The sequence below is a fragment of the Patagioenas fasciata genome, chromosome 7 (genome assembly GCF_037038585.1).
Source record: "Patagioenas fasciata isolate bPatFas1 chromosome 7, bPatFas1.hap1, whole genome shotgun sequence".
NCBI classification, from domain to species: domain Eukaryota; kingdom Metazoa; phylum Chordata; class Aves; order Columbiformes; family Columbidae; genus Patagioenas; species Patagioenas fasciata.
In genome coordinates this window covers 45,694,943-45,719,233 of record NC_092526.1, presented here as the reverse complement: position 1 = coordinate 45,719,233, position 24,291 = coordinate 45,694,943, and positions in this window count along the sequence as shown.

Here is a 24,291-nt window from a genome sequence, read left to right as displayed (position 1 = left end):
AATTCCTCCATTTCAGTCCTGCAGCCCGGCACTACTTTTTCCTCTTGCCTCCCTTTGGCCTGCTCCCTTGGCTTTCTCCCTCTGTTCCATATCCTTCTTCCCGACTTGTCTCTTGGAGACTTTTGGCCACTTTGGAGCCAAGTCTGGGGATGTTTTGGAAACTTTTCAGAGGCCTCGCTGCTGACAGGGGGGACAGCAGGCAGTGACAGGCCCGGGGCTGACAGGCTCCCCCTCCCCTAGCGGGCGCTCGGCTACCACACCCAGCTGACATAGAACCTTTGTCACAATGCCCGCTACCGTGGTGAGGATGCGGGCACGCTGCAGGTGACAGGGACCCAGCAGGACTTGGTGTCAGCTCAGCAATTGCTCAGTTCCCCAAAGAAGCTGAATTCTGCAAATTGCTGCTTTTGCTCTTGAAATGATGTCATCAGGTGGGTGTTTTGGTGTAATACACTGAAAACCAGAGCAGAAATGCTGAAATATGCCCACGATATGCATGGTCTCTGCACCAAACCACCATGACTCAGCCTAAATACATCTGCCGCTTGTTCTCTTGTACTGCCAGCAGATTGTGGAAGTACAGTGTAAAAACCATCTTTATGGAGAGATCTTTGTGGTTTAGGCTTAGTCTAAGTGTCTCAAGTAGCCGGGGCCTTTGTTTGGGCCTAATCCATAAGGTCTGATGGCTTTCCTCCTCATCTCAAGATGAATGTGGTAGAAAATATAAATCAAGGAAACGTCCTTTGGCCTAGCCTTGCCTTGCCTTGCCTTATTTCCTTCTCATCCTGTTCTCTGTCCCAGCCTCTCTCACTAACCCCTCGTCTGGCTGCATGTCTCTTCTTTCCTCTCTCCTTTTCTCAAACTCTCCTGCTTCCTGGCTTTCGTCTTTCAATTCCTCCATTTCAGTCCTGCAGCCCGGCACTACTTTTTCCTCTTGCCTCCCTTTGGCCTGCTCCCTTGGCTTTCTCCCTCTGTTCCATATCCTTCTTCCCGACTTGTCTCTTGGAGAATTTTGGCCACTTTGGAGCCAAGTCTGGGGATGTTTTGGAAACTTTTCAGAGGCCTCGCTGCTGACAGGGGGGACAGCAGGCAGTGACAGGCCCGGGGCTGACAGGCTCCCCCTCCCCTAGCGGGCGCTCGGCTACCACACCCAGCTGACATAGAACCTTTGTCACAATGCCCGCTACCGTGGTGAGGATGCGGGCACACTGCAGGTGACAGGGACCCAGTAGGACTTGGTGTCAGCTCAGCAATTGCTCAGTTCCCCAAAGAAGCTGAATTCTGTTAATTGCTGCTTTTGCTCTTGAAATGATGTCATCAGGTGGGTGTTTTGGTGTAATACACTGAAAACCAGAGCAGAAATGCTGAAATATGCCCACGATATGCATGGTCTCTGCACCAAACCACCATGACTCAGCCTAAATACACCTGCCGCTTGTTCTCTTGTACTGCCAGCAGATTGTGGAAGTACAGTGTAAAAACCATCTTTATGGAGAGATCTTTGTGGTTTAGGCTTAGTCTAAGTGTCTCAAGTAGCCGGGGCTTTTGTTTGGGCCTAATCCATAAGGTCTGATGGCTTTCCTCCTCATCTCAAGATGAATGTGGTAGAAAATATAAATCAAGGAAACGTCCTTTGGCCTAGCCTTGCCTTGCCTTGCCTTATTTCCTTCTCATCCTGTTCTCTGTCCCAGCCTCTCTCACTAAGCCCTCGTCTGGCTGCATGTCTCTTCTTTTCTCTCTCCTTTTCTCAAACTCTCCTGCTTCCTGGCTTTCGTCTTTCAATTCCTCCATTTCAGTCCTGCAGCCCGGCACTACTTTTTCCTCTTGCCTCCCTTTGGCCTGCTCCCTTGGCTTTCTCCCTCTGTTCCATATCCTTCTTCCCAACTTGTCTCTTGGAGACTTTTGGCCACTTTGCACCCAAGTCTGGGGATGTTTTGGAAACTTTTCAGAGGCCTCGCTGCTGACAGGGGGGACAGCAGGCAGTGACAGGCCCGGGGCTGACAGGCTCCCCCTCCCCTAGCGGGCGCTCGGCTGCCACACCCACCTGACATAGAACCTTTGTCACAATGCCCGCTACCGTGGTGAGGATGCGGGCACGCTGCAGGTGACAGGGACCCAGCAGGACTTGGTGTCAGCTCAGCAATTGCTCAGTTCCCCAAAGAAGCTGAATTCTGCAAATTGCTGCTTTTGCTCTTGAAATGATGTCATCAGGTGGGTGTTTTGGTGTAATACACTGAAAACCAGAGCAGAAATGCTGAAATATGCCCACGATATGCATGGTCTCTGCACCAAACCACCATGACTCAGCCTAAATACATCTGCCGCTTGTTCTCTTGTACTGCCAGCAGATTGTGGAAGTACAGTGTAAAAACCATCTTTATGGAGAGATCTTTGTGGTTTAGGCTTAGTCTAAGTGTCTCAAGTAGCCGGGGCTTTTGTTTGGGCCTAATCCATAAGGTCTGATGGCTTTCCTCCTCATCTCAAGATGAATGTGGTAGAAAATATAAATCAAGGAAACGTCCTTTGGCCTAGCCTTGCCTTGCCTTGCCTTATTTCCTTCTCATCCTGTTCTCTGTCCCAGCCTCTCTCACTAACCCCTCGTCTGGCTGCATGTCTCTCCTTTCTCCTTTTCTCAAACTCTCCTGCTTCCTGGCTTTTGTCTTTCAATTCCTCCATTTCAGTCCTGCAGCCCGGCACTACTTTTTCCTCTTGCCTCCCTTTGGCCTGCTCCCTTGGCTTTCTCCCTCTGTTCCATATCCTTCTTCCCGACTTGTCTCTTGGAGACTTTTGGCCACTTTGGAGCCAAGTCTGGGGATGTTTTGGAAACTTTTCAGAGGCCTCGCTGCTGACAGGGGGGACAGCAGGCAGTGACAGGCCCGGGGCTGACAGGCTCCCCCTCCCCTAGCGGGCGCTTGGCTGCCACACCCAGCTGACATAGAACCTTTGTCACAATGCCCGCTACCGTGGTGAGGATGCGGGCACGCTGCAGGTGACAGGGACCCAGCAGGACTTGGTGTCAGCTCAGCAATTGCTCAGTTCCCCAAAGAAGCTGAATTCTGCAAATTGCTGCTTTTGCTCTTGAAATGATGTCATCAGGTGGGTGTTTTGGTGTAATACACTGAAAACCAGAGCAGAAATGCTGAAATATGCCCACGATATGCATGGTCTCTGCACCAAACCACCATGACTCAGCCTAAATACATCTGCCACTTGTTCTCTTGTACTGCCAGCAGATTGTGGAAGTACAGTGTAAAAACCATCTTTATGGAGAGATCTTTGTGGTTTAGGCTTAGTCTAAGTGTCTCAAGTAGCCGGGGCCTTTGTTTAGGCCTTATCCATAAGGTCTGATGGCTTTCCTATTCATCTCAAGATGAATGTGGTAGAAAATATAAATCAAGGAAACGTCCTTTGGCCTAGCCTTGCCTTGCCTTGCCTTATTTCCTTCTCATCCTGTTCTCTGTCCCAGCCTCTCTCACTAACCCCTCGTCTGGCTGCATGTCTCTTCTTTCCTCTCTCCTTTTCTCAAACTCTCCTGCTTCCTGGCTTTCGTCTTTCAATTCCTCCATTTCAGTCCTGCAGCCCGGCACTACTTTTTCCTCTTGCCTCCCTTTGGCCTGCTCCCTTGGCTTTCTCCCTCTGTTCCATATCCTTCTTCCCGACTTGTCTCTTGGAGAATTTTGGCCACTTTGGAGCCAAGTCTGGGGATGTTTTGGAAACTTTTCAGAGGCCTCGCTGCTGACAGGGGGGACAGCAGGCAGTGACAGGCCCGGGGCTGACAGGCTCCCCCTCCCCTAGCGGGCGCTCGGCTGCCACACCCAGCTGACATAGAACCTTTGTCACAATGCCCGCTACCGTGGTGAGGATGCGGGCACGCTGCAGGTGACAGGGACCCAGCAGGACTTGGTGTCAGCTCAGCAATTGCTCAGTTCCCCAAAGAAGCTGAATTCTGCAAATTGCTGCTTTTGCTCTTGAAATGATGTCATCAGGTGGGTGTTTTGGTGTAATACACTGAAAACCAGAGCAGAAATGCTGAAATATGCCCACGATATGCATGGTCTCTGCACCAAACCACCATGACTCAGCCTAAATACATCTGCCACTTGTTCTCTTGTACTGCCAGCAGATTGTGGAAGTACAGTGTAAAAACCATCTTTATGGAGAGATCTTTGTGGTTTAGGCTTAGTCTAAGTGTCTCAAGTAGCCGGGGCTTTAGTTTGGGCCTAATCCATAAGGTCTGATGGCTTTCCTCCTCATCTCAAGATGAATGTGGTAGAAAATATAAATCAAGGAAACGTCCTTTGGCCTAGCCTTGCCTTGCCTTGCCTTATTTCCTTCTCATCCTGTTCTCTGTCCCAGCCTCTCTCACTAACCCCTCGCCTGGCTGCATGTCTCTTCTTTCCTCTCTCCTTTTCTCAAACTCTCCTGCTTCCTGGCTTTTGTCTTTCAATTCCTCCATTTCAGTCCTGCAGCCCGGCACTACTTTTTCCTCTTGCCTCCCTTTGGCCTGCTCTCTTGGCTTTCTCCCTCTGTTCCATATCCTTCTTCCCAACTTGTCTCTTGGAGACTTTTGGCCACTTTGGAGCCAAGTCTGGGGATGTTTTGGAAACTTTTCAGAGGCCTCGCTGCTGACAGGGGGGACAGCAGGCAGTGACAGGCCCGGGGCTGACAGGCTCCCCCTCCCCTAGCGGGCGCTCGGCTGCCACACCCAGCTGACATAGAACCTTTGTCACAATGCCCGCTACCCTGGTGAGGATGCGGGCACGCTGCAGGTGCCAGGGACCCAGCTGGACTTGGTGTCAGCTCAGCAATTGCTCAGTTCCCCAAAGAAGCTGAATTCTGCAAATTGCTGCTTTTGCTCTTGAAATGATGTCATCAGGTGGGTGTTTTGGTGTAATACACTGAAAACCAGAGCAGAAATGCTGAACTATTCCCATGATATGCATGGTCTCTTCACCAAACCACCATGTCTCAGCCTAAGTATGTCTGCCGCTTGTTCTTTTGTACTGCCAGCTTATTGTGGAAGTACAGTATAAAAACCATCTTTATGGAGAGATCTTTGTGGTTTAGGCTTAGTCTAAGTGTCTCAAGTAGCCGGGGCTTTAGTTTGGGCCTAATCCATAAGGTCTGATGGCTTTCCTCCTCATCTCAAGATGAATGTGGTAGAAAATATAAATCAAGGAAACGTCCTTTGGCCTAGCCTTGCCTTGCCTTGCCTTATTTCCTTCTCATCCTGTTCTCTGTCCCAGCCTCTCTCACTAACCCCTCGTCTGGCTGCATGTCTCTTCTTTCCTCTCTCCTTTTCTCAAACTCTCCTGCTTCCTGGCTTTTGTCTTTCAATTCCTCCATTTCAGTCCTGCAGCCCGGCACTACTTTTTCCTCTTGCCTCCCTTTAACCTGCTCCCTTGGCTTTCTCCCTCTGTTCCATATCCTTCTTCCCGACTTGTCTCTTGGAGACTTTTGGCCACTTTGGAGCCAAGTCTGGGGATGTTTTGGAAAATTTTCAGAGGCCTCGCTGCTGACAGGGGGGACAGCAGGCAGTGACAGGCCCGGGGATGACAGGCTCCCCCTCCCCTAGCGGGCGCTCGGCTGCCACACCCAGCTGACATAGAACCTTTGTCACAATGCCCGCTACCGTGGTGAGGATGCGGGCACGCTGCAGGTGACAGGGACCCAGCAGGACTTGGTGTCAGCTCAGCAATTGCTCAGTTCCCCAAAGAAGCTGAATTCTGCAAATTGCTGCTTTTGCTCTTGAAATGATGTCATCAGGTGGGTGTTTTGGTGTAATACACTGAAAACCAGAGCAGAAATGCTGAAATATGCCCACGATATGCATGGTCTCTGCACCAAACCACCATGACTCAGCCTAAATACATCTGCCGCTTGTCCTCTTGTACTGCCAGCAGATTGTGGAAGTACAGTGTAAAAACCATCTTTATGGAGAGATCTTTGTGGTTTAGGCTTAGTCTAAGTGTCTCAAGTAGCCGGGGCTTTTGTTTGGGCCTAATCCATAAGGTCTGATGGCTTTCCTCCTCATCTCAAGATGAATGTGGTAGAAAATATAAATCAAGGAAACGTCCTTTGGCCTAGCCTTGCCTTGCCTTGCCTTATTTCCTTCTCATCCTGTTCTCTGTCCCAGCCTCTCTCACTAACCCCTCGTCTGGCTGCATGTCTCTTCTTTCCTCTCTCCTTTTCTCAAACTCTCCTGCTTCCTGGCTTTCGTCTTTCAATTCCTCCATTTCAGTCCTGCAGCCCGGCACTACTTTTTCCTCTTGCCTCCCTTTGGCCTGCTCCCTTGGCTTTCTCCCTCTGTTCCATATCCTTCTTCCCGACTTGTCTCTTGGAGACTTTTGGCCACTTTGGAGCCAAGTCTGGGGATGTTTTGGAAACTTTTCAGAGGCCTCGCTGCTGACAGGGGGGACAGCAGGCAGTGACAGGCCCGGGGCTGACAGGCTCCCCCTCCCCTAGCGGGCGCTCGGCTGCCACACCCAGCTGACATAGAACCTTTGTCACAATGCCCGCTACCGTGGTGAGGATGCGGGCACGCTGCAGGTGACAGGGACCCAGCAGGACTTGGTGTCAGCTCAGCAATTGCTCAGTTCCCCAAAGAAGCTGAATTCTGCAAATTGCTGCTTTTGCTCTTGAAATGATGTCATCAGGTGGGTGTTTTGGTGTAATACACTGAAAACCAGAGCAGAAATGCTGAAATATGCCCACGATATGCATGGTCTCTGCACCAAACCACCATGACTCAGCCTAAATACATCTGCCGCTTGTTCTCTTGTACTGCCAGCAGATTGTGGAAGTACAGTGTAAAAACCATCTTTATGGAGAGATCTTTGTGGTTTAGGCTTAGTCTAAGTGTCTCAAGTAGCCGGGGCTTTTGTTTGGGCCTAATCCATAAGGTCTGATGGCTTTCCTCCTCATCTCAAGATGAATGTGGTAGAAAATATAAATCAAGGAAACGTCCTTTGGCCTAGCCTTGCCTTGCCTTGCCTTATTTCCTTCTCATCCTGTTCTCTGTCCCAGCCTCTCTCACTAACCCCTCGTCTGGCTGCATGTCTCTTCTTTCCTCTCTCCTTTTCTCAAACTCTCCTGCTTCCTGGCTTTTGTCTTTCAATTCCTCCATTTCAGTCCTGCAGCCCGGCACTACTTTTTCCTCTTGCCTCCCTTTGGCCTGCTCCCTTGGCTTTCTCCCTCTGTTCCATATCCTTATTCCCAACTTGTCTCTTGGAGACTTTTGGCCACTTTGGAGCCAAGTCTGGGGATGTTTTGGAAACTTTTCAGAGGCCTCCTGCTGACAGGGGGGACAGCAGGCAGTGACAGGCCCGGGGCTGACAGGCTCCCCCTCCCCTAGCGGGCGCTCGGCTGCCACACCCAGCTGACATAGAACCTTTGTCACAATGCCCGCTACCGCGGTGAGGATGCGGGCACGCTGCAGGTGATAGGGACCCAGCAGGACTTGGTGTCAGCTCAGCAATTGCTCAGTTCCCCAAAGAAGCTGAATTCTGCAAATTGCTGCTTTTGCTCTTGAAATGATGTCATCAGGTGGGTGTTTTGGTGTAATACACTGAAAACCAGAGCAGAAATGCTGAAATATGCCCACGATATGCATGGTCTCTGCACCAAACCACCATGACTCACCCTAAATACATCTGCCGCTTGTTCTCTTGTACTGCCAGCAGATTGTGGAAGTACAGTGTAAAAACCATCTTTATGGAGAGATCTTTGTGGTTTAGGCTTAGTCTAAGTGTCTCAAGTAGCCGGGGCTTTTGTTTGGGCCTAATCCATAAGGTCTGATGGCTTTCCTCCTCATCTCAAGATGAATGTGGTAGAAAATATAAATCAAGGAAACGTCCTTTGGCCTAGCCTTGCCTTGCCTTGCCTTATTTCCTTCTCATCCTGTTGTCTGTCCCAGCCTCTCTCACTAACCCCTCGTCTGGCTGCATGTCTCTTCTTTCCTCTCTCCTTTTCTCAAACTCTCCTGCTTCCTGGCTTTCGTCTTTCAATTCCTCCATTTCAGTCCTGCAGCCCGGCACTACTTCTTCCTCTTGCCTCCCTTTGGCCTGCTCCCTTGGCTTTCTCCCTCTGTTCCATATCCTTCTTCCCAACTTGTCTCTTGGAGACTTTTGGCCACTTTGGAGCCAAGTCTGGGGATGTTTTGGAAACTTTTCAGAGGCCTCGCAGCTGACAGGGGGGACAGCAGGCAGTGACAGGCCCGGGGCTGACAGGCTCCCCCTCCCCTAGCGGGCGCTCGGCTGCCACACCCAGCTGACATAGAACCTTTGTCACAATGCCTGCTACCGTGGTGAGGATGCGGGCACGCTGCAGGTGACAGGGACCCAGCAGGACTTGGTGTCAGCTCAGCAATTGCTCAGTTCCCCAAAGAAGCTGAATTCTGCAAATTGCTGCTTTTGCTCTTGAAATGATGTCATCAGGTGGGTGTTTTGGTGTAATACACTGAAAACCAGAGCAGAAATGCTGAAATATGCCCACGATATGCATGGTCTCTGCACCAAAACACCATGACTCAGCCTAAATACACCTGCCGCTTGTTCTCTTGTACTGCCAGCAGATTGTGGAAGTACAGTGTAAAAACCATCTTTATGGAGAGATCTTTGTGGTTTAGGCTTAGTCTAAGTGTCTCAAGTAGCCGGGGCTTTTGTTTGGGCCTAATCCATAAGGTCTGATGGCTTTCCTCCTCATCTCAAGATGAATGTGGTAGAAAATATAAATCAAGGAAACGTCCTTTGGCCTAGCCTTGCCTTGCCTTGCCTTATTTCCTTCTCATCCTGTTCTCTGTCCCAGCCTCTCTCACTAACCCCTCGTCTGGCTGCATGTCTCTTCTTTCCTCTCTCCTTTTCTCAAACTCTCCTGCTTCCTGGCTTTCGTCTTTCAATTCCTCCATTTCAGTCCTGCAGCCCGGCACTACTTTTTCCTCTTGCCTCCCTTTGGCCTGCTCCCTTGGCTTTCTCCCTCTGTTCCATATCCTTCTTCCCGACTTGTCTCTTGGAGACTTTTGGCCACTTTGGAGCCAAGTCTGGGGATGTTTTGGAAACTTTTCAGAGGCCTCGCTGCTGACAGGGGGGACAGCAGGCAGTGACAGGCCCGGGGCTGACAGGCTCCCCCTCCCCTAGCGGGCGCTCGGCTGCCACACCCAGCTGACATAGAACCTTTGTCACAATGCCCGCTACCGTGGTGAGGATGCGGGCACGCTGCAGGTGACAGGGACCCAGCAGGACTTGGTGTCAGCTCAGCAATTGCTCAGTTCCCCAAAGAAGCTGAATTCTCCAAATTGCTGCTTTTGCTCTTGAAATGATGTCATCAGGTGGGTGTTTTGGTGTAATACACTGAAAACCAGAGCAGAAATGCTGAAATATGCCCACGATATGCATGGTCTCTGCACCAAACCACCATGACTCAGCCTAAATACATCTGCCGCTTGTTCTCTTGTACTGCCAGCAGATTGTGGAAGTACAGTGTAAAAACCATCTTTATGGAGAGATCTTTGTGGTTTAGGCTTAGTCTAAGTGTCTCAAGTAGCCGGGGCTTTTGTTTGGGCCTAATCCATAAGGTCTGATGGCTTTCCTCCTCATCTCAAGATGAATGTGGTAGAAAATATAAATCAAGGAAACGTCCTTTGGCCTAGCCTTGCCTTGCCTTGCCTTATTTCCTTCTCATCCTGTTCTCTGTCCCAGCCTCTCTCACTAACCCCTCGTCTGGCTGCATGTCTCTTCTTTCCTCTCTCCTTTTCTCAAACTCTCCTGCTTCCTGGCTTTTGTCTTTCAATTCCTCCATTTCAGTCCTGCAGCCCGGCACTACTTTTTCCTCTTGCCTCCCTTTGGCCTGCTCCCTTGGCTTTCTCCCTCTGTTCCATATCCTTCTTCCCAACTTGTCTCTTGGAGACTTTTGGCCACTTTGGAGCCAAGTCTGGGGATGTTTTGGAAACTTTTCAGAGGCCTCCTGCTGACAGGGGGGACAGCAGGCAGTGACAGGCCCGGGGCTGACAGGCTCCCCCTCCCCTAGCGGGCGCTCGGCTGCCACACCCAGCTGACATAGAACCTTTGTCACAATGCCCGCTACCGCGGTGAGGATGCGGGCACGCTGCAGGTGATAGGGACCCAGCAGGACTTGGTGTCAGCTCAGCAATTGCTCAGTTCCCCAAAGAAGCTGAATTCTGCAAATTGCTGCTTTTGCTCTTGAAATGATGTCATCAGGTGGGTGTTTTGGTGTAATACACTGAAAACCAGAGCAGAAATGCTGAAATATGCCCACGATATGCATGGTCTCTGCACCAAACCACCATGACTCAGCCTAAATACATCTGCCGCTTGTTCTCTTGTACTGCCAGCAGATTGTGGAAGTACAGTGTAAAAACCATCTTTATGGAGAGATCTTTGTGGTTTAGGCTTAGTCTAAGTGTCTCAAGTAGCCGGGGCTTTTGTTTGGGCCTAATCCATAAGGTCTGATGGCTTTCCTCCTCATCTCAAGATGAATGTGGTAGAAAATATAAATCAAGGAAACGTCCTTTGGCCTAGCCTTGCCTTGCCTTGCCTTATTTCCTTCTCATCCTGTTCTCTGTCCCAGCCTCTCTCACTAACCCCTCGCCTGGCTGCATGTCTCTTCATTCCTCTCTCCTTTTCTCAGACTCTCCTGCTTCCTGGCTTTCGTCTTTCAATTCCTCCATTTCAGTCCTGCAGCCCGGCACTACTTTTTCCTCTTGCCTCCCTTTGGTCTGCTCCCTTGGCTTTCTCCCTCTGTTCCATATCCTTCTTCCCGACTTGTCTCTTGGAGACTTTTGGCCGCTTTGGAGCCAAGTCTGGGGATGTTTTGGAAACTTTTCAGAGGCCTCGCTGCTGACAGGGGGGACAGCAGGCAGTGACAGGCCCGGGGCTGACAGGCTCCCCCTCCCCTAGCGGGCGCTCGGCTGCCACACCCAGCTGACATAGAACCTTTGTCACAATGCCCGCTACCGTGGTGAGGATGCGGGCACGCTGCAGGTGACAGGGACCCAGCAGGACTTGGTGTCAGCTCAGCAATTGCTCAGTTCCCCAAAGAAGCTGAATTCTGCAAATTGCTGCTTTTGCTCTTGAAATGATGTCATCAGGTGGGTGTTTTGGTGTAATACACTGAAAACCAGAGCAGAAATGCTGGAAGATGCCCGCGATATGCATGGTCTCTGCACCAAACCACCATGACTCAGCCTAAATACATCTGCCGCTTGTTCTCTTGTACTGCCAGCAGATTGTGGAAGTACAGTGTAAAAACCATCTTTATGGAGAGATCTTTGTGGTTTAGGCTTAGTCTAAGTGTCTCAAGTAGCCGGGGCTTTTGTTTGGGCCTAATCCATAAGGTCTGATGGCTTTCCTCCTCATCTCAAGATGAATGTGGTAGAAAATATAAATCAAGGAAACGTCCTTTGGCCTAGCCTTGCCTTGCCTTGCCTTATTTCCTTCTCATCCTGTTCTCTGTCCCAGCCTCTCTCACTAACCCCTCGTCTGGCTGCATGTCTCTTCTTTCCTCTCTCCTTTTCTCAAACTCTCCTGCTTCCTGGCTTTCGTCTTTCAATTCCTCCATTTCAGTCCTGCAGCCCGGCACTACTTCTTCCTCTTGCCTCCCTTTGGCCTGCTCCCTTGGCTTTCTCCCTCTGTTCCATATCCTTCTTCCCAACTTGTCTCTTGGAGACTTTTGGCCACTTTGGAGCCAAGTCTGGGGATGTTTTGGAAACTTTTCAGAGGCCTCGCTGCTGACAGGGGGGACAGCAGGCAGTGACAGGCCCGGGGATGACAGGCTCCCCCTCCCCTAGCGGGCGCTCGGCTGCCACACCCAGCTGACATAGAACCTTTGTCACAATGCCTGCTACCGTGGTGAGGATGCGGGCACGCTGCAGGTGACAGGGACCCAGCAGGACTTGGTGTCAGCTCAGCAATTGCTCAGTTCCCCAAAGAAGCTGAATTCTGCAAATTGCTGCTTTTGCTCTTGAAATGATGTCATCAGGTGGGTGTTTTGGTGTAATACACTGAAAACCAGAGCAGAAATGCTGAAATATGCCCACGATATGCATGGTCTCTGCACCAAACCACCATGACTCAGCCTAAATACATCTGCCGCTTGTTCTCTTGTACTGCCAGCAGATTGTGGAAGTACAGTGTAAAAACCATCTTTATGGAGAGATCTTTGTGGTTTAGGCTTAGTCTAAGTGTCTCAAGTAGCCGGGGCTTTTGTTTGGGCCTAATCCATAAGGTCTGATGGCTTTCCTCCTCATCTCAAGATGAATGTGGTAGAAAATATAAATCAAGGAAACGTCCTTTGGCCTAGCCTTGCCTTGCCTTGCCTTATTTCCATCTCATCCTGTTCTCTGTCCCAGCCTCTCTCACTAACCCCTCGTCTGGCTGCATGTCTCTTCTTTCCTCTCTCCTTTTCTCAAACTCTCCTGCTTCCTGGCTTTCGTCTTTCAATTCCTCCATTTCAGTCCTGCAGCCCGGCACTACTTCTTCCTCTTGCCTCCCTTTGGCCTGCTCCCTTGGCTTTCTCCCTCTGTTCCATATCCTTCTTCCCAACTTGTCTCTTGGAGACTTTTGGCCACTTTGGAGCCAAGTCTGGGGATGTTTTGGAAACTTTTCAGAGGCCTCGCTGCTGACAGGGGGGACAGCAGGCAGTGACAGGCCCGGGGCTGACAGGCTCCCCCTCCCCTAGCGGGCGCTCGGCTGCCACACCCAGCTGACATAGAACCTTTGTCACAATGCCTGCTACCGTGGTGAGGATGCGGGCACGCTGCAGGTGACAGGGACCCAGCAGGACTTGGTGTCAGCTCAGCAATTGCTCAGTTCCCCAAAGAAGCTGAATTCTGCAAATTGCTGCTTTTGCTCTTGAAATGATGTCATCAGGTGGGTGTTTTGGTGTAATACACTGAAAACCAGAGCAGAAATGCTGAAATATGCCCACGATATGCATGGTCTCTGCACCAAACCACCATGACTCAGCCTAAATACATCTGCCGCTTGTTCTCTTGTACTGCCAGCAGATTCTGGAAGTACAGTGTAAAAACCATCTTTATGGAGAGATCTTTGTGGTTTAGGCTTAGTCTAAGTGTCTCAAGTAGCCGGGGCTTTTGTTTGGGCCTAATCCATAAGGTCTGATGGCTTTCCTCCTCATCTCAAGATGAATGTGGTAGAAAATATAAATCAAGGAAACGTCCTTTGGCCTAGCCTTGCCTTGCCTTGCCTTATTTCCTTCTCATCCTGTTCTCTGTCCCAGCCTCTCTCACTAACCCCTCGCCTGGCTGCATGTCTCTTCATTCCTCTCTCCTTTTCTCAGACTCTCCTGCTTCCTGGCTTTCGTCTTTCAATTCCTCCATTTCAGTCCTGCAGCCCGGCACTACTTTTTCCTCTTGCCTCCCTTTGGTCTGCTCCCTTGGCTTTCTCCCTCTGTTCCATATCCTTCTTCCCGACTTGTCTCTTGGAGACTTTTGGCCGCTTTGGAGCCAAGTCTGGGGATGTTTTGGAAACTTTTCAGAGGCCTCGCTGCTGACAGGGGGGACAGCAGGCAGTGACAGGCCCGGGGCTGACAGGCTCCCCCTCCCCTAGCGGGCGCTCGGCTGCCACACCCACCTGACATAGAACCTTTGTCACAATGCCCGCTACCGTGGTGAGGATGCGGGCACGCTGCAGGTGACAGGGACCCAGCAGGACTTGGTGTCAGCTCAGCAATTGCTCAGTTCCCCAAAGAAGCTGAATTCTGCAAATTGCTGCTTTTGCTCTTGAAATGATGTCATCAGGTGGGTGTTTTGGTGTAATACACTGAAAACCAGAGCAGAAATGCTGAAATATGCCCACGATATGCATGGTCTCTGCACCAAAACACCATGACTCAGCCTAAATACACCTGCCGCTTGTTCTCTTGTACTGCCAGCAGATTGTGGAAGTACAGTGTAAAAACCATCTTTATGGAGAGATCTTTGTGGTTTAGGCTTAGTCTAAGTGTCTCAAGTAGCCGGGGCTTTTGTTTGGGCCTAATCCATAAGGTCTGATGGCTTTCCTCCTCATCTCAAGATGAATGTGGTAGAAAATATAAATCAAGGAAACGTCCTTTGGCCTAGCCTTGCCTTGCCTTGCCTTATTTCCTTCTCATCCTGTTCTCTGTCCCAGCCTCTCTCACTAACCCCTCGTCTGGCTGCATGTCTCTTCTTTCCTCTCTCCTTTTCTCAAACTCTCCTGCTTCCTGGCTTTCGTCTTTCAATTCCTCCATTTCAGTCCTGCAGCCCGGCACTACTTTTTCCTCTTGCCTCCCTTTGGCCTGCTCCCTTGGCTTTCTCCCTCTGTTCCATATCCTTCTTCCCGACTTGTCTCTTGGAGACTTTTGGCCACTTTGGAGCCAAGTCTGGGGATGTTTTGGAAACTTTTCAGAGGCCTCGCTGCTGACAGGGGGGACAGCAGGCAGTGACAGGCCCGGGGCTGACAGGCTCCCCCTCCCCTAGCGGGCGCTCGGCTGCCACACCCAGCTGACATAGAACCTTTGTCACAATGCCCGCTACCGTGGTGAGGATGCGGGCACGCTGCAGGTGACAGGGACCCAGCAGGACTTGGTGTCAGCTCAGCAATTGCTCAGTTCCCCAAAGAAGCTGAATTCTCCAAATTGCTGCTTTTGCTCTTGAAATGATGTCATCAGGTGGGTGTTTTGGTGTAATACACTGAAAACCAGAGCAGAAATGCTGAAATATGCCCACGATATGCATGGTCTCTGCACCAAACCACCATGACTCAGCCTAAATACATCTGCCGCTTGTTCTCTTGTACTGCCAGCAGATTGTGGAAGTACAGTGTAAAAACCATCTTTATGGAGAGATCTTTGTGGTTTAGGCTTAGTCTAAGTGTCTCAAGTAGCCGGGGCTTTTGTTTGGGCCTAATCCATAAGGTCTGATGGCTTTCCTCCTCATCTCAAGATGAATGTGGTAGAAAATATAAATCAAGGAAACGTCCTTTGGCCTAGCCTTGCCTTGCCTTGCCTTATTTCCTTCTCATCCTGTTCTCTGTCCCAGCCTCTCTCACTAACCCCTCGTCTGGCTGCATGTCTCTTCTTTCCTCTCTCCTTTTCTCAAACTCTCCTGCTTCCTGGCTTTTGTCTTTCAATTCCTCCATTTCAGTCCTGCAGCCCGGCACTACTTTTTCCTCTTGCCTCCCTTTGGCCTGCTCCCTTGGCTTTCTCCCTCTGTTCCATATCCTTCTTCCCAACTTGTCTCTTGGAGACTTTTGGCCACTTTGGAGCCAAGTCTGGGGATGTTTTGGAAACTTTTCAGAGGCCTCCTGCTGACAGGGGGGACAGCAGGCAGTGACAGGCCCGGGGCTGACAGGCTCCCCCTCCCCTAGCGGGCGCTCGGCTGCCACACCCAGCTGACATAGAACCTTTGTCACAATGCCCGCTACCGCGGTGAGGATGCGGGCACGCTGCAGGTGATAGGGACCCAGCAGGACTTGGTGTCAGCTCAGCAATTGCTCAGTTCCCCAAAGAAGCTGAATTCTGCAAATTGCTGCTTTTGCTCTTGAAATGATGTCATCAGGTGGGTGTTTTGGTGTAATACACTGAAAACCAGAGCAGAAATGCTGAAATATGCCCACGATATGCATGGTCTCTGCACCAAACCACCATGACTCAGCCTAAATACATCTGCCGCTTGTTCTCTTGTACTGCCAGCAGATTGTGGAAGTACAGTGTAAAAACCATCTTTATGGAGAGATCTTTGTGGTTTAGGCTTAGTCTAAGTGTCTCAAGTAGCCGGGGCTTTTGTTTGGGCCTAATCCATAAGGTCTGATGGCTTTCCTCCTCATCTCAAGATGAATGTGGTAGAAAATATAAATCAAGGAAACGTCCTTTGGCCTAGCCTTGCCTTGCCTTGCCTTATTTCCTTCTCATCCTGTTCTCTGTCCCAGCCTCTCTCACTAACCCCTCGCCTGGCTGCATGTCTCTTCATTCCTCTCTCCTTTTCTCAGACTCTCCTGCTTCCTGGCTTTCGTCTTTCAATTCCTCCATTTCAGTCCTGCAGCCCGGCACTACTTTTTCCTCTTGCCTCCCTTTGGTCTGCTCCCTTGGCTTTCTCCCTCTGTTCCATATCCTTCTTCCCGACTTGTCTCTTGGAGACTTTTGGCCGCTTTGGAGCCAAGTCTGGGGATGTTTTGGAAACTTTTCAGAGGCCTCGCTGCTGACAGGGGGGACAGCAGGCAGTGACAGGCCCGGGGCTGACAGGCTCCCCCTCCCCTAGCGGGCGCTCGGCTGCCACACCCACCTGACATAGAACCTTTGTCACAATGCCCGCTACCGTGGTGAGGATGCGGGCACGCTGCAGGTGACAGGGACCCAGCAGGACTTGGTGTCAGCTCAGCAATTGCTCAGTTCCCCAAAGAAGCTGAATTCTGCAAATTGCTGCTTTTGCTCTTGAAATGATGTCATCAGGTGGGTGTTTTGGTGTAATACACTGAAAACCAGAGCAGAAATGCTGGAAGATGCCCGCGATATGCATGGTCTCTGCACCAAACCACCATGACTCAGCCTAAATACATCTGCCGCTTGTTCTCTTGTACTGCCAGCAGATTGTGGAAGTACAGTGTAAAAACCATCTTTATGGAGAGATCTTTGTGGTTTAGGCTTAGTCTAAGTGTCTCAAGTAGCCGGGGCTTTTGTTTGGGCCTAATCCATAAGGTCTGATGGCTTTCCTCCTCATCTCAAGATGAATGTGGTAGAAAATATAAATCAAGGAAACGTCCTTTGGCCTAGCCTTGCCTTGCCTTGCCTTATTTCCTTCTCATCCTGTTCTCTGTCCCAGCCTCTCTCACTAACCCCTCGTCTGGCTGCATGTCTCTTCTTTCCTCTCTCCTTTTCTCAAACTCTCCTGCTTCCTGGCTTTCGTCTTTCAATTCCTCCATTTCAGTCCTGCAGCCCGGCACTACTTCTTCCTCTTGCCTCCCTTTGGCCTGCTCCCTTGGCTTTCTCCCTCTGTTCCATATCCTTCTTCCCAACTTGTCTCTTGGAGACTTTTGGCCACTTTGGAGCCAAGTCTGGGGATGTTTTGGAAACTTTTCAGAGGCCTCGCTGCTGACAGGGGGGACAGCAGGCAGTGACAGGCCCGGGGATGACAGGCTCCCCCTCCCCTAGCGGGCGCTCGGCTGCCACACCCAGCTGACATAGAACCTTTGTCACAATGCCTGCTACCGTGGTGAGGATGCGGGCACGCTGCAGGTGACAGGGACCCAGCAGGACTTGGTGTCAGCTCAGCAATTGCTCAGTTCCCCAAAGAAGCTGAATTCTGCAAATTGCTGCTTTTGCTCTTGAAATGATGTCATCAGGTGGGTGTTTTGGTGTAATACACTGAAAACCAGAGCAGAAATGCTGAAATATGCCCACGATATGCATGGTCTCTGCACCAAACCACCATGACTCAGCCTAAATACATCTGCCGCTTGTTCTCTTGTACTGCCAGCAGATTGTGGAAGTACAGTGTAAAAACCATCTTTATGGAGAGATCTTTGTGGTTTAGGCTTAGTCTAAGTGTCTCAAGTAGCCGGGGCTTTTGTTTGGGCCTAATCCATAAGGTCTGATGGCTTTCCTCCTCATCTCAAGATGAATGTGGTAGAAAATATAAATCAAGGAAACGTCCTTTGGCCTAGCCTTGCCTTGCCTTGCCTTATTTCCATCTCATCCTGTTCTCTGTCCCAGCCTCTCTCACTAACCCCTCGTCTGGCTGCATGTCTCTTCTTTCCTCTCTCCTTTTCTCAAACTCTCCTGCTTCCTGGCTTTCGTCTTTCAATTCCTCCATTTCAGTCCTGCAGCCCGGCACTACTTCTTCCTCTTGCCTCCCTTTGGCCTGCTCCCTTGGCTTTCTCCCTCTGTTCCATATCCTTCTTCCCAACTTGTCTCTTGGAGACTTTTGGCCACTTTGGAGCCAAGTCTGGGGATGTTTTGGAAACTTTTCAGAGGCCTCGCTGCTGACAGGGGGGACAGCAGGCAGTGACAGGCCCGGGGCTGACAGGCTCCCCCTCCCCTAGCGGGCGCTCGGCTGCCACACCCAGCTGACATAGAACCTTTGTCACAATGCCTGCTACCGTGGTGAGGATGCGGGCACGCTGCAGGTGACAGGGACCCAGCAGGACTTGGTGTCAGCTCAGCAATTGCTCAGTTCCCCAAAGAAGCTGAATTCTGCAAATTGCTGCTTTTGCTCTTGAAATGATGTCATCAGGTGGGTGTTTTGGTGTAATACACTGAAAACCAGAGCAGAAATGCTGAAATATGCCCACGATATGCATGGTCTCTGCACCAAACCACCATGACTCAGCCTAAATACATCTGCCGCTTGTTCTCTTGTACTGCCAGCAGATTCTGGAAGTACAGTGTAAAAACCATCTTTATGGAGAGATCTTTGTGGTTTAGGCTTAGTCTAAGTGTCTCAAGTAGCCGGGGCTTTTGTTTGGGCCTAATCCATAAGGTCTGATGGCTTTCCTCCTCATCTCAAGATGAATGTGGTAGAAAATATAAATCAAGGAAACGTCCTTTGGCCTAGCCTTGCCTTGCCTTGCCTTATTTCCTTCTCATCCTGTTCTCTGTCCCAGCCTCTCTCACTAACCCCTCGTCTGGCTGCATGTCTCTTCTTTCCTCTCTCCTTTTCTCAAACTCTCCTGCTTCCTGGCTTTCGTCTTTCAATTCCTCCATTTCAGTCCTGCAGCCCGGCACTACTTTTTCCTCTTGCCTCCCTTTGGCCTGCTCCCTTGGCTTTCTCCCTCTCTTCCATATCCTTCTTCCCGACTTGTCTCTTGGAGACTTTTGGCCACTTTGGAGCCAAGTCTGGGGATGTTTTGGAAACTTTTCAGAGGCCTCGCTGCTGACAGGGGGGACAGCAGGCAGTGACAGGCCCGGGGCTGACAGGCTCCCCCTCCCCTAGCGGGCGCTCGGCTGCCACACCCAGCTGACATAGAACCTTTGTCACAATGCCCGCTACCGTGGTGAGGATGCGGGCACGCTGCAGGTGACAGGGACCCAGCAGGACTTGGTGTCAGCTCAGCAATTGCTCAGTTCCCCAAAGAAGCTGAATTCTGCAAATTGCTGCTTTTGCTCTTGAAATGATGTCATCAGGTGGGTGTTTTGGTGTAATACACTGAAAACCAGAGCAGAAATGCTGAAATATGCCCACGATATGCATGGTCTCTGCACCAAACCACCATGACTCAGCCTAAATACATCTGCCGCTTGTTCTCTTGTACTGCCAGCAGATTGTGGAAGTACAGTGTAAAAACCATCTTTATGGAGAGATCTTTGTGGTTTAGGCTTAGTCTAAGTGTCTCAAGTAGCCGGGGCTTTTGTTTGGGCCTAATCCATAAGGTCTGATGGCTTTCCTCCTCATCTCAAGATGAATGTGGTAGAAAATATAAATCAAGGAAACGTCCTTTGGCCTAGCCTTGCCTTGCCTTGCCTTATTTCCTTCTCATCCTGTTCTCTGTCCCAGCCTCTCTCACTAACCCCTCGTCTGGCTGCATGTCTCTTCTTTCCTCTCTCCTTTTCTCAAACTCTCCTGCTTCCTGGCTTTCGTCTTTCAATTCCTCCATTTCAGTCCTGCAGCCCGGCACTACTTCTTCCTCTTGCCTCCCTTTGGCCTGCTCCCTTGGCTTTCTCCCTCTGTTCCATATCCTTCTTCCCGACTTGTCTCTTGGAGACTTTTGGCCACTTTGGAGCCAAGTCTGGGGATGTTTTGGAAAATTTTCAGAGGCCTCGCTGCTGACAGGGGGGACAGCAGGCAGTGACAGGCCCGGGGCTGACAGGCTCCCCCTCCCCTAGCGGGCGCTCGGCTGCCACACCCAGCTGACATAGAACCTTTGTCACAATGCCCGCTACCGTGGTGAGGATGCGGGCACGCTGCAGGTGCCAGGGACCCAGCAGGACTTGGTGTCAGCTCAGCAATTGCTCAGTTCCCCAAAGAAGCTGAATTCTGCAAATTGCTGCTTTTGCTCTTGAAATGATGTCATCAGGTGGGTGTTTTGGTGTAATACACTGAAAACCAGAGCAGAAATGCTGAACTATTCCCATGATATGCATGGTCTCTTCACCAAACCACCATGTCTCAGCCTAAGTATGTCTGCCGCTTGTTCTTTTGTACTGCCAGCTGATTGTGGAAGTACAGTATAAAAACCATCTTTATGGAGAGATCTTTCTGGTTTAGGCTTAGTCTAAGTGTCTCAAGTAGCCGGGGCTTTAGTTTGGGCCTAATCCATAAGGTCTGATGGCTTTCCTCCTCATCTCAAGATGAATGTGGTAGAAAATATAAATCAAGGAAACGTCCTTTGGCCTAGCCTTGCCTTGCCTTGCCTTATTTCCTTCTCATCCTGTTCTCTGTCCCAGCCTCTCTCACTAACCCCTCGTCTGGCTGCATGTCTCTTCTTTCCTCTCTCCTTTTCTCAAACTCTCCTGCTTCCTGGCTTTTGTCTTTCAATTCCTCCATTTCAGTCCTGCAGCCCGGCACTACTTCTTCCTCTTGCCTCCCTTTGGCCTGCTCCCTTGGCTTTCTCCCTCTGTTCCATATCCTTCTTCCCAACTTGTCTCTTGGAGACTTTTGGCCACTTTGGAGCCAAGTCTGGGGATGTTTTGGAAACTTTTCAGAGGCCTCCTGCTGACAGGGGGGACAGCAGGCAGTGACAGGCCCGGGGCTGACAGGCTCCCCCTCCCCTAGCGGGCGCTCGGCTGCCACACCCAGCTGACATAGAACCTTTGTCACAATGCCCGCTACCGCGGTGAGGATGCGGGCACGCTGCAGGTGATAGGGACCCAGCAGGACTTGGTGTCAGCTCAGCAATTGCTCAGTTCCCCAAAGAAGCTGAATTCTGCAAATTGCTGCTTTTGCTCTTGAAATGATGTCATCAGGTGGGTGTTTTGGTGTAATACACTGAAAACCAGAGCAGAAATGCTGAAATATGCCCACGATATGCATGGTCTCTGCACCAAACCACCATGACTCAGCCTAAATACATCTGCCGCTTGTTCTCTTGTACTGCCAGCAGATTGTGGAAGTACAGTGTAAAAACCATCTTTATGGAGAGATCTTTGTGGTTTAGGCTTAGTCTAAGTGTCTCAAGTAGCCGGGGCTTTTGTTTGGGCCTAATCCATAAGGTCTGATGGCTTTCCTCCTCATCTCAAGATGAATGTGGTAGAAAATATAAATCAAGGAAACGTCCTTTGGCCTAGCCTTGCCTTGCCTTGCCTTATTTCCTTCTCATCCTGTTCTCTGTCCCAGCCTCTCTCACTAACCCCTCGCCTGGCTGCATGTCTCTTCATTCCTCTCTCCTTTTCTCAGACTCTCCTGCTTCCTGGCTTTCGTCTTTCAATTCCTCCATTTCAGTCCTGCAGCCCGGCACTACTTTTTCCTCTTGCCTCCCTTTGGTCTGCTCCCTTGGCTTTCTCCCTCTGTTCCATATCCTTCTTCCCGACTTGTCTCTTGGAGACTTTTGGCCGCTTTGGAGCCAAGTCTGGGGATGTTTTGGAAACTTTTCAGAGGCCTCGCTGCTGACAGGGGGGACAGCAGGCAGTGACAGGCCCGGGGCTGACAGGCTCCCCCTCCCCTAGCGGGCGCTCGGCTGCCACACCCACCTGACATAGAACCTTTGTCACAATGCCCGCTACCGTGGTGAGGATGCGGGCACGCTGCAGGTGACAGGGACCCAGCAGGACTTGGTGTCAGCTCAGCAATTGCTCAGTTCCCCAAAGAAGCTGAATTCTGCAAATTGCTGCTTTTGCTCTTGAAATGATGTCATCAGGTGGGTGTTTTGGTGTAATACACTGAAAACCAGAGCAGAAATGCTGGAAGATGCCCGCGATATGCATGGTCTCTGCACCAAACCACCATGACTCAGCCTAAATACATCTGCCGCTTGTTCTCTTGTACTGCCAGCAGATTGTGGAAGTACAGTGTAAAAACCATCTTTATGGAGAGATCTTTGTGGTTTAGGCTTAGTCTAAGTGTCTCAAGTAGCCGGGGCTTTTGTTTGGGCCTAATCCATAAGGTCTGATGGCTTTCCTCCTCATCTCAAGATGAATGTGGTAGAAAATATAAATCAAGGAAACGTCCTTTGGCCTAGCCTTGCCTTGCCTTGCCTTATTTCCTTCTCATCCTGTTCTCTGTCCCAGCCTCTCTCACTAACCCCTCGTCTGGCTGCAAGTCTCTTCTTTCCTCTCTCCTTTTCTCAAACTCTCCTGCTTCCTGGCTTTCGTCTTTCAATTCCTCCATTTCAGTCCTGCAGCCCGGCACTACTTCTTCCTCTTGCCTCCCTTTGGCCTGCTCCCTTGGCTTTCTCCCTCTGTTCCATATCCTTCTTCCCGACTTGTCTCTTGGAGACTTTTGGCCACTTTGCACCCAAGTCTGGGGATGTTTTGGAAACTTTTCAGAGGCCTCGCTGCTGACAGGGGGGACAGCAGGCAGTGACAGGCCCGGGGCTGACAGGCTCCCCCTCCCCTAGCGGGCGCTCGGCTACCACACCCAGCTGACATAGAACCTTTGTCACAATGCCCGCTACCGTGGTGAGGATGCGGGCACGCTGCAGGTGACAGGGACCCAGCAGGACTTGGTGTCAGCTCAGCAATTGCTCAGTTCCCCAAAGAAGCTGAATTCTGCAAATTGCTGCTTTTGCTCTTGAAATGATGTCATCAGGTGGGTGTTTTGGTGTAATACACTGAAAACCAGAGCAGAAATGCTGAAATATGCCCACGATATGCATGGTCTCTGCACCAAACCACCATGACTCAGCCTAAATACATCTGCCGCTTGTTCTCTTGTACTGCCAGCAGATTGTGGAAGTACAGTGTAAAAACCATCTTTATGGAGAGATCTTTGTGGTTTAGGCTTAGTCTAAGTGTCTCAAGTAGCCGGGGCTTTTGTTTGGGCCTAATCCATAAGGTCTGATGGCTTTCCTCCTCATCTCAAGATGAATGTGGTAGAAAATATAAATCAAGGAAACGTCCTTTGGCCTAGCCTTGCCTTGCCTTGCCTTATTTCCTTCTCATCCTGTTCTCTGTCCCAGCCTCTCTCACTAACCCCTCGTCTGGCTGCATGTCTCTTCTTTCCTCTCTCCTTTTCTCAAACTCTCCTGCTTCCTGGCTTTCGTCTTTCAATTCCTCCATTTCAGTCCTGCAGCCCGGCACTACTTCTTCCTCTTGCCTCCCTTTGGCCTGCTCCCTTGGCTTTCTCCCTCTGTTCCATATCCTTCTTCCCAACTTGTCTCTTGGAGACTTTTGGCCACTTTGGAGCCAAGTCTGGGGATGTTTTGGAAACTTTTCAGAGGCCTCGCAGCTGACAGGGGGGACAGCAGGCAGTGACAGGCCCGGGGATGATAGGCTCCCCCTCCCCTAGCGGGCGCTCGGCTGCCACACCCAGCTGACATAGAACCTTTGTCACAATGCCTGCTACCGTGGTGAGGATGCGGGCACGCTGCAGGTGACAGGGACCCAGCAGGACTTGGTGTCAGCTCAGCAATTGCTCAGTTCCCCAAAGAAGCTGAATTCTGCAAATTGCTGCTTTTGCTCTTGAAATGATGTCATCAGGTGGGTGTTTTGGTGTAATACACTGAAAACCAGAGCAGAAATGCTGAAATATGCCCACGATATGCATGGTCTCTGCACCAAACCACCATGACTCAGCCTAAATACATCTGCCGCTTGTTCTCTTGTACTGCCAGCAGATTGTGGAAGTACAGTGTAAAAACCATCTTTATGGAGAGATCTTTGTGGTTTAGGCTTAGTCTAAGTGTCTCAAGTAGCCGGGGCTTTTGTTTGGGCCTAATCCATAAGGTCTGATGGCTTTCCTCCTCATCTCAAGATGAATGTGGTAGAAAATATAAATCAAGGAAACGTCCTTTGGCCTAGCCTTGCCTTGCCTTGCCTTATTTCCATCTCATCCTGTTCTCTGTCCCAGCCTCTCTCACTAACCCCTCGTCTGGCTGCATGTCTCTTCTTTCCTCTCTCCTTTTCTCAAACTCTCCTGCTTCCTGGCTTTCGTCTTTCAATTCCTCCATTTCAGTCCTGCAGCCCGGCACTACTTCTTCCTCTTGCCTCCCTTTGGCCTGCTCCCTTGGCTTTCTCCCTCTGTTCCATATCTTTCTTCCCAACTTGTCTCTTGGAGACTTTTGGCCACTTTGGAGCCAAGTCTGGGGATGTTTTGGAAACTTTTCAGAGGCCTCGCTGCTGACAGGGGGGACAGCAGGCAGTGACAGGCCCGGGGCTGACAGGCTCCCCCTCCCCTAGCGGGCGCTCGGCTGCCACACCCAGCTGACA